General features: G+C 45.7%; 1 protein-coding gene across 2 annotated transcripts in view; it reads left to right on the forward strand.

The window, feature by feature from the left end:
* ARHGEF18 (Rho/Rac guanine nucleotide exchange factor 18) overlaps positions 1 to 12,548 on the forward strand; it is a 73,324-nt gene that overhangs the window by 6,395 nt on the left and 54,381 nt on the right. Inside the window, exon 1 of one of the 2 annotated variants that reach the window (XM_080675250.1) lies at positions 5,263 to 5,364. The exons of the other annotated variant lie outside the window; for it this stretch is intronic. The gene's annotated coding sequence lies outside the window, so the exon portion shown is untranslated. Of the gene's footprint in view, positions 1 to 5,262; positions 5,365 to 12,548 lie in introns of those variants that run through there. 2 annotated transcript variants of the gene reach the window in all.

Genomic DNA, 12,548 nt, shown 5'->3' on the forward strand with positions numbered 1-12,548 from the left:
AGGCGAGGTGGAGTATTCTGCAGCATGATCGATCCCAAAGGTGAAAAAATTTGCTGTGAGGCTCTTGACAGAAAAAGTTTGCTGGCCTGGGAACTAACTTAGTCTGCAGCAAGGAAGACCCAAGAAGACTTGCCCAGCCAGCAGATCAATAAACCCCTTACCAATATGACCTTGGAGGAGGAGGGTTCCGACAGGGAATAATTTCCTGAACGCCACTTTATAGTCACAGAAGATTTTGCACAAATAATAGGAATAATGGGTAACATTACATCCCTGGGCACTTACACGACCCCAGACACCCTGTGCTGTCAGTGGATACCTCCTGACCCTCACACAGCTCTGTAAAACAGGCTGCCCCGTCTGCAGATGAGGGAAAGAGGCCCAAAGCAGTTAAGCTTCTGCCCAAGGTCACACAGGCAGCATTCCAGCTCAGAGCCCAGCCCCTGATCCCCAATCCACTGTCACATCACGCCATTTGATTTTTAATAATAATAAAATAATCTTGTAATTTTTTTAGTTCTACAAAAACTGAAATTTTATATTTTAAAAGAAAATAAATACCTCAATTAAAAAAAAAGACATGGAGGAAAAAAAGAAAATTTAATTACAGCTGCATGAAGAGCAGAAGTTTAATATGTCAAAGACATTTTGTTCTTTGATGTGCTTCATTGTCAATATTTGGGGGCAATTTTTAAGGTTTTTCCCACCAAAATGGTATTAATAATAACTCTGTATAATAACATTTAAAATAACAGGAAATTGAAAACACCTTTGTATCATATTTTCTCAAACTGTTCTGAAGACAGTGAACTCATAATTGTTTTTCCTTTGCTTTAAAATAAGGCACCAGTGCCCTAGCCAGTTTGGCACAGCAGTTAGAGCATGGGCCCGAGGACTGAAAGGTCCCCAGTTCGACTCCAGTCAAGGGGGTCAAGGGGATCAAGAGGGTCAAGGGGGTCAAGGACAAGTACCTTGGTTGCAGGCTGCAGCCCCAGTTGGGGTGGGAGGCAACCAATCAATGTGTCTCTGACATCAGTGTTTCTCTCTGTCTCTCACCCTCCCTTCCATTCTCTCTAAAATAAATAAGTAAATAAATAAATAAAATAAGCTACCAGTAATTCTAAACCAGGCAAAAATGCTTTGCCTGGATCGAATATAAGCATTCAAACTTGTAAAAATGTTTTGCAATGAGTTCTTGCTTTCTATAAAAGCCTAAAATAGCTAAGGAGAGACTAGAGTTTATTTTCAAATTTTATGACTGCCTTCCTATAATCTCTTACCAGTAAACTTACTAGTGAAATACTAGATATTAAGGATCAGATTTAATTCTTGGGTATAAGCATGACACTGTCATTGATTGCTTTATGTGGCTAGCAGAAACCATTGAGCAACCAAGTCTAGAATACAATGCAAGGCAGGGCAGGAGCCATAACTTAATGTTTTATTTTGTTACAGGAAAAATCAATACTAATTATATACTCTAGAGCTGTGGTCGGCAAACTGCGGCTCACGAGCCACATGCAGCTTTTTGGCCCCTTTAGTGTGGCCCTTCCACAAAATACCACAGCCTGGGCGAGTCTATTTTGAAGAAGTGGTGTTAGAAGAAGTTTAAGTTTAAAAAATTTGGCTCTCAAAAGAAATTTCAATCATTGTACTGTTGATATTTGGCTCTGTTGACTAATGAGTTTGCCGACCACTGCTCTAGAGGAACTAACTCCTATGTAGAGATTTTAACATTATAACAAACCAACAGGTCAAGCTTCAAAATGACCCAACTTGTAACTTGCAGCTGGAATATTTTGCTGCATTTTGGCAATACAGTATACCCCAACTTAAGAGTATACAAACTATCTTAGGATGCTTAACGTAACTAATTCCTCCTACCCCTCCATGGGGGGACCCCCTTCTTTCCCCTAAACTTTTAATTTTAGATGTAAAGAAAGGTGCAAAAAGAATAAAGAGGGTCCCGTTATATCTTTCACTCAGCTTCCCTTCATGTTAACCTCTTATACTAGTACTAGAGGCCCTATGCATGAAAATTTGTGCAAGAGTAGGCCTTCCTTCCCCCAGCTGACCCAGGCTGGCTTCCCTCTGGCCCTGGCTTCGTCAGAAAGAACGTCCAGTCTAATTAGAATATTACCCTTTTATTATTATAGATGACCACAGTACATTGGTCACAATTTAGCAACCAACATTGGAACAATACTACTTACCAAACTCCAATTTCAGATTCTACCGGGTTGTTGCTATTGTTGTTGTTTTGTTGTTTTCATTAGGGTGCTCTTCCTATTTTTGGATCCAGCTTAGGACATGTTATCTTTAATCATCCTACTTCCCGTCTCTCTGGTCTGTGATGGTTTCTCAGCCTCTTATTGTTCATGACCTTGACAGTCTTGAGAAGTATTAGCCATGTGTCTTGTACAGTATCCTCCAGTCTAGGTTTGTCTGATGTTTCCTCATAATTAGACACAGGGGTTATGGTTTGAGGAACCTCTTGCCTCATCATATCAGAGGGCAAGTGCTATGATCATGACATCCCTGGGGATGTTAACCTTCATCCCCTAGTTAAAGTAACGTCTGCCAGGTTCCTATTTTTCCTTCTTCCTACTCTATTGTTTAGAAGCCAGTCACTCAGTTGGGTCTATTCTCAGGTTAGAAGAAATCAAGCTCCAGCTCTTGGAGACATTTGATTTTCAAAATAACCCTTTAAGCTCAGGGAAGATTTGAGTTTGTGTGAAAGAAATTAGGTAGGTAGCACTTAGCATGGTGCCTGGTATGGAAGGGCAATAGTAGTATCTATCATCATCATCATCGTCACCATCATCAGCATCATCAGCATCATCACTATTTGTTGTTGTTAGGACAAAGCTAGCATCTAAAGCATAGCCCCTAAGCCTAGGCTTTTACCACAGCCCCCACACCTGTCTAAAGAGGCACAGGAAGCCAGAACAGCTGAGAGCAGGCACCTCCAGGTATAACTCACCACAAGCTTATCTACCATGGGAGACATGCAAAGCCACACATCACTCTGTCCCCTAGAGAAAACATCCCCACAGTAAGTGAAACAGAATAGGGAATGACTCACTCTCCAGGTAATTATAGGAGGTGGGTCTCCAGGGTAAAGCTGACATGCTTTCCCAGAGACCAACCCTCTAAAGGAATACCATTCCAAACAGTCCTGTTCCTGGCCTTGGCCTTTGAGGCTCTTCATGGTCTGACCCCGCCTACCCCTCCACCCTTTTCTCCCACTATTCAGCCACCTTGGCTCCAAAGCCCAGCCACCCTGAAGTCTTGTGGCTGACCGTGCAGAATGCTTGCTCATTCCGTGCTGTTCCTGGAACTCCCTGGGCCACCTAACTCTTACTCACCTTTTAAAACACAGTGCAGATCCACTTCTACTGTGAAGCCTGCATTAGGTGATGGTATGTATCTGAGTGTCTCAGGCCAGTTGCTGTCAGCTGAGGGTCATTCTGTCCCCCAGGGGACATTTGACAATGCCCCCTGACATTTTTGATTGTCAGGACTGGGAGTGCTACTTATATCTAATGGGTAGAGGCCAAGAATGCTATTTAACATCCTCCAATGTACAGGACAGCCCCCACAACAGAGAATTATCCAGCCCAATTGTCGATAATGCTAAGACTAAGAAATACTGCTGTGGATTTAAGCTCTCTGTGTCTCCTTAGCTCTTAGTAAAGTCCATGGCCCATGATAAAGACTCCATAAGTACAGAATGGTTGGATGGGTAAAAGACGAGAGATATCTCTCCTTGCCAGACTCTTTGAAAAAGCCAGTTTCTACTTTTAGGGGAGAGCTATGTCACCTGAAGGTTTCTATAACCAAGATGGCTACAGAAATAAGGGTTATACCACTCTTCCTGCTTAGAATCTCCAATGGCTCCCCAGGGCCTTCGGGTAAAGTCCAAAAGTCATAGCAATTCAGAGAGTGAACATTTACCAACCCTTAAGACCTCAAAAGACCCAAATTGGGGCTTCTGACCTAGACCAGAGTTGGGTGTCTGATGAAGCATGTCCTTGTACTTCTAGAGTCTCTGGTTCCCTCGACATGCTGCTTCTCTTGACCACAAAGACCAGACTTAAACTGAAGGCAGGCCATTTGAGGATTCCCCACCCTCACCCCCAGTTTCTGAAGTGAGGGCTCTTGACCACAGATTGTGTGTGTGTGTGTGTGTGTGTGTGTGTGTGTGTGTGTGTGTGTTGAATTGAATTTGATTTGGGGAGATCTTGGCCTGGTGGAGCAGCTTGAACCTTGGGTGAGAGGTACTTGGTTCCTCTTCTGGTTACTACCCAGAGGCCCCACTGTGAAGGACCTGGATTGGACCAGCAGCCTCAGGGCAAGGATGTCTGGTGGTACCTGAGGTGCTAGCACTGGGGAAGGCATATCTAAGAACACCTGTGTGAGGGTGTCTGGCATGTGTTTCAGACTCTGAACACCTGTTTCAGAGTATGTGATCACATCTGTATTGAGGGTATCTGGTTTGTGTTTTGGAAGAGGATCTAAAAGTTGCTGAGTGGGGTCTCATAGGTTTCTGGGTGCCTGAAAGCCTGTTTGGCGGTACCTGATGGCTCCTGGATGAAGGTGTGTGGTACTTTGGGGATATTTGGCATGTTTTTCAAATTCTGAATGCTAGTATTTGGGGATCTAACAGACCTAGGTGGGTGTCTAAACAATTGTCTGTCCTGAAAGTGTCTGATGGCCCCTGCCTGGGTGTCTGGCATGTGTTTGGGATAGCTGGGGTACCTATGTTAAGGTGTCAGGGACCACCTGACTTTTAGTCAATTCTGTCTGTAGTCTACACCGACCCTTCTTCATAGGTAACAAATCTGTTCTCTCCACTCTTGTACCCTTCCTTCTCCAACTCCTTGTCCTCAGACTCGCCCTTAACCCCGCCAACATCCCCAGGCGCCCGCTGACCTCCCAGCACCCGATTCCCCCTCAATGCCCCCCAGCCCCACTGTCCTCCCCACCCAGAACCCCGCCCCGCTAACTACCCGGGCCGCCGTGGACCCCGCCCCGCTGACCCGCCCCTCGAGGACCGCCCTTGCCCACCCCTCAAGTGCCCCCCGCAGCAGACCCGGCGCGCCCCCAAACAGGCGGGTGGCCAACCCCTGCATTCCAGGCTCAGCCCGGAGCAAAACTCGGCCGCGGCCCGGCCCGCCCCCTCAAGCCACACCCTCTGGCCTGCCCTGGGGCGGGGCTGCGCCTGCGCGATTCATCCGCGCGGCTTTCCGCTTCCGGCTCCGCGTAGCGAGCGGCTGTGGCTACACCGAGGGTGGGCGGCGGCGGTGCCGGGAGGCTGGCTGTGCAGCGGCCCGCGAGCGGCGTGCGAGGGGCCGCGCCGAGGTGAGGGCGGCTGGACGGGCGCTCCGGGGGGAGGCCTCGGCCCCGGGGCGGCCTCCTCCAAGCTGGCGGCGGGTCTCTGGCGAATGCAGAGGTGCAGGCGATGCCCGCCGTTCCCCTCCGAGCCCCAGCCCTTGGACGGTCCTCTTGATCGGGACGGGAAGGTCATCGGCTCCAGGTTCATGGGCACCTGGGGAAGGACCAGGGAAGTGATAATAACCATAACAGTAACCGGCACCGTGGTGCTTGAGTCCTCCGTGGAGAACTCACTTCCTGGAGCAGAGGTCCTCTGTGCCGGCGAGCGTTTGGGTAACAAGACCCCAAAGTGTATGTGTGCTTTGGGAGCATGCACTCCTCACTCCTCACTCCAGTGTCTGGCGGGAGAATTTAGATGGTGCGGTGCAGTTTTCATTGCGCGCAGAAATGTGAGGCCCTTGGCGTTTGCACGGTTTGTTGTAGCCGACTTGCTCTTTTCACCTGTTGCTCTGCTGAGACCGAAGCGCTAAAAAAGATGACTGGCCCAGAAGGTAGAATGTTTTCCTGAAGTTTTACCCACGGAGTGAAGAAAACGGCTCCACCCCCCCTCCCCCGGGCCTCTTTGGGGGAGAGCGGAACTCCAGCGGGCAGGTTAAGGGACCGTCCCTTCTGGTTGGATAGGGAGAGTTCAGGACAGTGTGACTGTCCCATGGCCAAGGGCGATTTATTTGGGGATGATCTTGCACGTATCCGGGTGAATGATTAATCCTGGAGCTATATGGAGAAGTGTCAAGAGCACAGGCAAATCAGAACTTGGTTCTGGTCCCAGTTTCTACCGCATATTAGCCAGGTAACCTCGCTGAACCTCTGTCTTCCCATCTTTAAACCGGGAATAAGGATTGGTTGAGGATTTGATGTGATAATATGTGTAAGGTGCGTAGCAGAATGCCTGGCAAATGGTGGATGCTCAATGTTATGTATTTTGTGCATATGCTCATGCCCTGTATCTTTAGGTTGTATTTTTAGGTTGCCCTTCCAGGTAACGCAAAGTCTAGAAAATTTGAGCATTTCGGTTGTTTGGACTGGGTCAGAGTTTACACTTCATCAAGAGTTTACAATTTCTACAGGTCAGGTCCTCTTGAGGAAAAAAAAAAAAGTGTTTTAAAGCAAATAAGAGCATACAGCCAGATGGCATAATAACTTAGTTCTTGTATAGGTACTTTGTTTTACTTTCAATTAGCTTTTCACTTTTAAATGCCATATGTCAAAGGAAAAGCGATTCTGTGATTCCTTTCTCTTTTCTTAAGTTGATTTGAGAATGCCCCACTGTGAAAGCTTCAGTGTACCTACATTGTTTCTGGCATAGCCAGGATATAATTTTTATTCTTGTCACACAGTAGCAATTACCATTTTCCTTGTCCCCAGCCCCGGGAACTAGGGCTGTGGTCACCAGCCGTGCCTCCCTGGGTGTTTACCTTCCACATGTTCAGCATATTTCTGACCCTTAAGTCAGAGTCTCCTTCATTCTTCCTCACTCCTCCTGGGGCCAGTTTCCATTTCTTCAAGTTCCAGCTGACTTTTGAAACATTTTCATCACAGCTTTTTAAAAAATAACTTAAAGTCCTGAGAGCTTAGTAAGTTCAAGCAATTGTGGTTTCTATGTTATTTGTTAGTTAAACTTTACTTTCCCCCTGGAAGTAGTGAAGAGCTGCTGTTTTCAAAACCCTCTCCAGGTGCAAAATAATTGCAGTCACAGCTCCAGTGCTGCCTGTGGAACCTTTTTGGAGGAGGAATGTGGGTGATGGGGGAAGGTACAAACTGATTAAAACAGTGTCCTCCCTCCCAGAGAGCTCAGTGGAAGGATCCCTGCAGCTCTGCTCATTCTTGTTGTTGAAATTGCTTTGGGTGTAAACTAAACGCAACTTGCTCCCTTCTCTGCTTTTGTTCTTAGATAGGTTCATAGTTTCAAATAAGAATAAAGTTGCAGTTGGTTATGTTCAAAGTAGCAAATACCTCCACTGATTTATATCATGTTTTGAAAAAAATATTCTAAAGGTTTAAGTGTATACATTTAACACATTGTGGGGAGGTTCTGTTTTAAAATCCTGTCACTCTTTTTCAGCATAACAATTTTACTGATATAATTCACATACCCTGTAATTCATCCTCTTAAAGTGTGCCATTCAGTGGTTTTTAGTACAGGAACAGAGTTCTACATCTGTCAACACTAATTCCAGAACATTTTATCAGCTGGTCATTCTTAGGGTTGTGGGTATGAGGAGAAGAGAAAGGTAAAACAGAGATGTGGTCTAGGCAGGTGCCTCTCCATTACAGCGTGGGTTGGATGGAGGGATGGACCACAGCCACTTATCTGGCTGGAATCAGGCAGGATCCTGCACACAAGGACAGTTCTGTGCTGTGTATGGATAACTAATTTGCTGAGATGATTTTGCAAAGTGAAAAAGAATTTAGAATAATAAATCCACGGTGCGGGTCAGCGTGCTCTCTACTAAGCGAAGCGGATAGTGACTGACCAGGCACATGTAGAGCAAAATGCTCTGCATTGTTGGGCGTCCCAAGCAGTAAGGAGTCAGCTCTGTGGCATTCACAATGCCAGGATGTGGTGATCAATGGCAGGTTCTTGTGACCCTTTGCAGTGTCCATTTGGGGGCTCCTAATCCAAGAATATAAAGAGAGATGGGAAGATGGAAACATCGAGGCCCACAACGCTATTGGCGGGACTGTAGAGTGGTGCAGCCACTTTGGAAAACAATCTGACTGCTCCTCAGTAGGCTCAGCACAGAATCACCATAAGATCCATTAATTCCACTCCTAGGTACGTGCCTAAGAAAAATGGAAACGTGAATCCTCCTCACAAAAACGCACACAGATGTTCAGAGGAGTATCGTTCACAATAGACAAAAGGTGGGAACAACCCAAATGCCCATCAGCTAATGAATGGAAAATAAGATGTGGTCTGTCCATGCAGTGGAATATTGTTCACCCACAAAAAGGAATGAAGTTCTGATATACGCTATGACGTGGATGAGCCTTGAAAACATTATGCTGAGTGAAAGAAGCCAGGCATAAAGGCCACATATTGTCTGATTCCAATTATGAGAAATATCTAGAACAGGCAAATCCATAGAGACAAAAAGTAGATTAGTGGTTGCTTGGGACTGGAGGGAGAGGTACAGGGTGTCTTTTAGGGATGTTAAAGAAATGTTCTAAAATTGATTGTATGGATGTACAATTCTGAATGTGCTAAAAGCCATCGACTGTGCACTTTAAAAAGGTGGATTACGTGGCAAGTGGGTTCATCTCACTGTCAGATAAGAGGGGGCAGGAGAGCTAGAGCTCAGTGGAAGTGGCAATGGGCGCGGGCAGAATCGTAAGAAATGGTTTGAGACGGGGACACGAGAGGCAAAGATCAGACAGCTCTGAAGAAAAGGGGACAGCTTGCCAACATCATGATTTGCAGCTGGATTATTGATATGAATAGATTCTTATTTTCCTAAAGTCAAGTATAGGCTCCCTGCCATGTAGCAGATGGTTACAAAGTCCTCTGTGCCATCCATTGTAACAGGGCTTGAGACAGAGACGTGGGGTCAGAATTTCATCATGTACGTAGCCCAGGCATAGGCAGGAAAGCCCTCTTTGTCCTGTGGAGTGATGGTTAGGCCATGCTCAGCAGCTATTGGCACTGTGGGAACAGCATGTGTGAAGGCTGTCAGGGGACAACATGCTGTTGATTGGGTAGAGCTGACACAGGCATTTTATAGACTGGTGTGTTACTTTGGGTGACTTCCTGGCTGTTTCCATCAGTGGGCTTGGAAAGGGCGGAGGCTGGAGATGGTGCAGTATTGGGAGATGACTTGGATCTAAGCAGTGTGGAAAGAGGTCAGACTTCCAGTCAATTTGGGGCTTAGTTGACAATGAGAGAAAGTTATCAGAGGTGACTGGGTAGGTGATGGGCCCTGCATCATCAGCTAGTTGAATTCTTCTTTTCAGCTACTTGAACTCTTTCTTGCACAGCATGGGCCCCCATGAGTAGATGACCAGTTCACACTTCTCTCACATTTATCTTGCAGTCGGAAACTGTTCCCTGCCCTCAGATCTGGGGTCTCTTTTCCACTACCCCCACCTCTTCCCAAGGTCTTTCTGGGTTCAAGCACAGTGAAGAGTAGCCATTCATAGGCCTTCAAGGGCCTATAGAGCGTCGGCCTGCCGACTGAAGAGTCCAGGTTTGATTCCAGCCAAGGGCACATGCCTGAGTTGTGGGCTTGATCCCCAGTGTGGGCATGCAGGGGGCAGCCGATCAATGATTCTCTCCCATCATTGATGTTTCTATCTCTCTCTCTCTCCTTCTCCCTTCCTCTCTGAAATCAATGAAAGTACATTTTTTAAAAAATATGAAGTGCAACCTGAAATTTGAGGAACAATCATATGTTACATCTTTTAAATTACTGCTTTTAAGTTTGTCATTAGCCCCACCTGGCCTATTATCAGGAAGCTAAATTTTTTTTTTAGTGTTTCCCCCTCTTCTAGAATGTTCCAAAAGCTCCTCAGGGGAAAGCCCTCCAGCTTCCCCTCTTGATGAGGAGAACCCTGCTGTCCATAGGGTCAGCCATTCTGCTTTTTAAAATTGGGATATTGTAATTCACATACCGCAATATTCAACCTTTTAAAGTGTATAATTCCATGTGTGTGTTTTTTCATTCTTATCACCCCAAAAGGAAGTCCTGTACACATTAGTAGTGACTTCCCTGTCCCCAAGCCTCTGGCAACCATGAATCTACTTCCTATCTCTATAGATTTGCCTAATCTCGACAAATTCCTATAAATGGAATTCTACAGTATGTGGCTTTTTGCACGTGGTCTCTTTTACTAATGTTTTCAAGGTTCATCCACATGGTAGCCTGAATCTAGCTATTTTTTAAAAATATATTTTTATTGATTTCAGAGAGGAAGGGAGAGGGAGCGAGAGATAGAAACATCAATAATGAGAGAATCATTGATTGGCTGCCTCCTGCACACCCCCTACTGAGGACCAAGCCTGCATCCCGGGCATGTGCCCTGCCTGGGAATTAAACCATGACCTCCTGGTTCATGGGTTGATGCTCAACCACCGAGCCACACCAGTGGAGCAACCTAACATTTTTTTAAATTCCATAACAACATGACCATTAAAGGAATAGTGACATGGGACATGCCAGCAGTGGGCACAGTCTGCCCCAGGGGCAGTGTCCTGTTTCATCAGTTGACCCGACCCGGTGTCCTCTAATGGGTGTTGATTAGTTTCCTATCCTGACTCCTTGGTTGAGGGGCATCATGGCCACTGCCTCTGCCTCTGGGTCCTACCTGTGCTGTCCCATAAATACTTAGTATATTGGACAACTGATCAACAGTCAAGGTAAGCAGAAACACAGTTAAGATGAAACATAAAGGCCTTCTAAATGGGAAGACTAACCAAACACCGAGGATCTTGGTCCCTGGAGATTTTAAAAACTAAGGTTGTTTTCCAATAGTCAGAATGTTCACCTTATAGATGGGTCCAAAGGTGAAGGCTTCTGGGACTATATAGCACAGTCCCTTAGATGGGTATATTTCGTTATGACTGTGATCATAATGAAAACTAATTCTTTATCCAGTGACCCTGCACACATGAGGGCATCCAAAGTTTTACCAAAGAATACTCATTTTCATTACTCATGATAGACACTGGTATTTTGTGTTATATTTTATTTTGTGAGAAACTGTTTTTCCAACTCACTAATGGGTCACAGTTTACAATGTCAAAATGCAGCCTCGGAATCCCAGCACACCATACAGTAGGAAATGTTTAGAAAAAAGCAAGCGCTGGCACTACAACTAATAGCTTGGACTACTGAATACCTGCCTGTGTTTCCTAGGGCTGCCGTAATAAGTTACTACCCCCTGGGTAGCTTTCAATCCCAGAAACTTGTTCTCCCGGAAGTCTGGCATCAAGGTGTCTGCAGGGCCACCTTCCCTCAGGAGGCTCTGGGAAGACCCTTCCTTACCTCTTCCAGCTTCCATAAGGTGGCCCTACGCGTTGTTCCTTTGGCTTGTGGCTTCATCTCTAGTCTCTGCCACCATATTCATTTGGCTTTCTCTTCTGTGTGTTTGTGTCTTTCTGTGTCCACAACTCTTTCTCTTTTCTCTTACAGACACACCAGTCATTGGATCTAGGGCCCACCCTGAATCCAGGATGATTTCATCTCGAAATCCTTAATTACTTCTGCAAAGACCCTAATTCCAAATAAGGCCACATTCTGAGGTTCTGAGTGGACAGAAATTTGGGGGGAACCCTATTCAACCCACGAGGAATCTTCTATATCTTGTTACTCATAAATAGAACAACTGTACAAGTAACTGGTACCCATTCCTTAGGTTCTTTGCTTTTTTTTTTTAACTCAGTCTTTTAAAAAATATATTTTTATTGATTTCAGAGAGGAAGGAAGAGGCAGGGAGAGATAGAAACATCAATGATGAGAGAGAATCATTGATCGGCTGCCTCTGCAAGGCCCCCAATGGGGATCGAGCCCACAACCCGGGCACGTGCCCTTGGCTGGAATTGAACCTGGGACCTTTCAGTGCACAGGCCAACGCTCTAGCCGCTGAGCCAGACCGGCTAGGGCTCTTAGATTCCTTTCAACACGTAGTTCTTTTCACATATTTTAAAGTTAAAATAAGTGTTCAATTTGGGCTTACTCTTGGGAACCCAGTAAGCCAAGAAAGGAAAGGGGAGAAGATCTTAAGAAGAACTAGCTTCTTGTTTGAAAAGCTTCTAAATCTGATGTGTCGCTAGGCAAACATCACAGAGGGCACTTACACAAACCTAGGTGGTGCAACCTACCACAGGCCTAGACTACTGCTCCTAGGCTACAGCCTGTACTGTATGTTACTATACTGAATACTGTAGGCAGTTGCAACATGGCGGTAAGTATTTGTATATTTAAACAGACCTAAGCGTAGGAAAGTTAAAGTAAAAATACAGTATAAATGATCAAAAATGGGCCCAGCCGGCGTGGCTCAGTGATTGAGCATTGATCTATGAACCAGGAGATCGGTTTGATTCCCAGTCAGAAAATATGCCTGGATTTCGGGCTTGATCCCCAGTGTGAGGCGTGCAGGAGGCAGCCAATCAGTATTTCTCTCATCATTGATGTTTCTATCTCACCCTCTCCCTT

Source organism: Plecotus auritus (assembly GCF_963455305.1).
Source record: "Plecotus auritus genome assembly, chromosome: 6".
NCBI lineage: Eukaryota > Metazoa > Chordata > Mammalia > Chiroptera > Vespertilionidae > Plecotus > Plecotus auritus.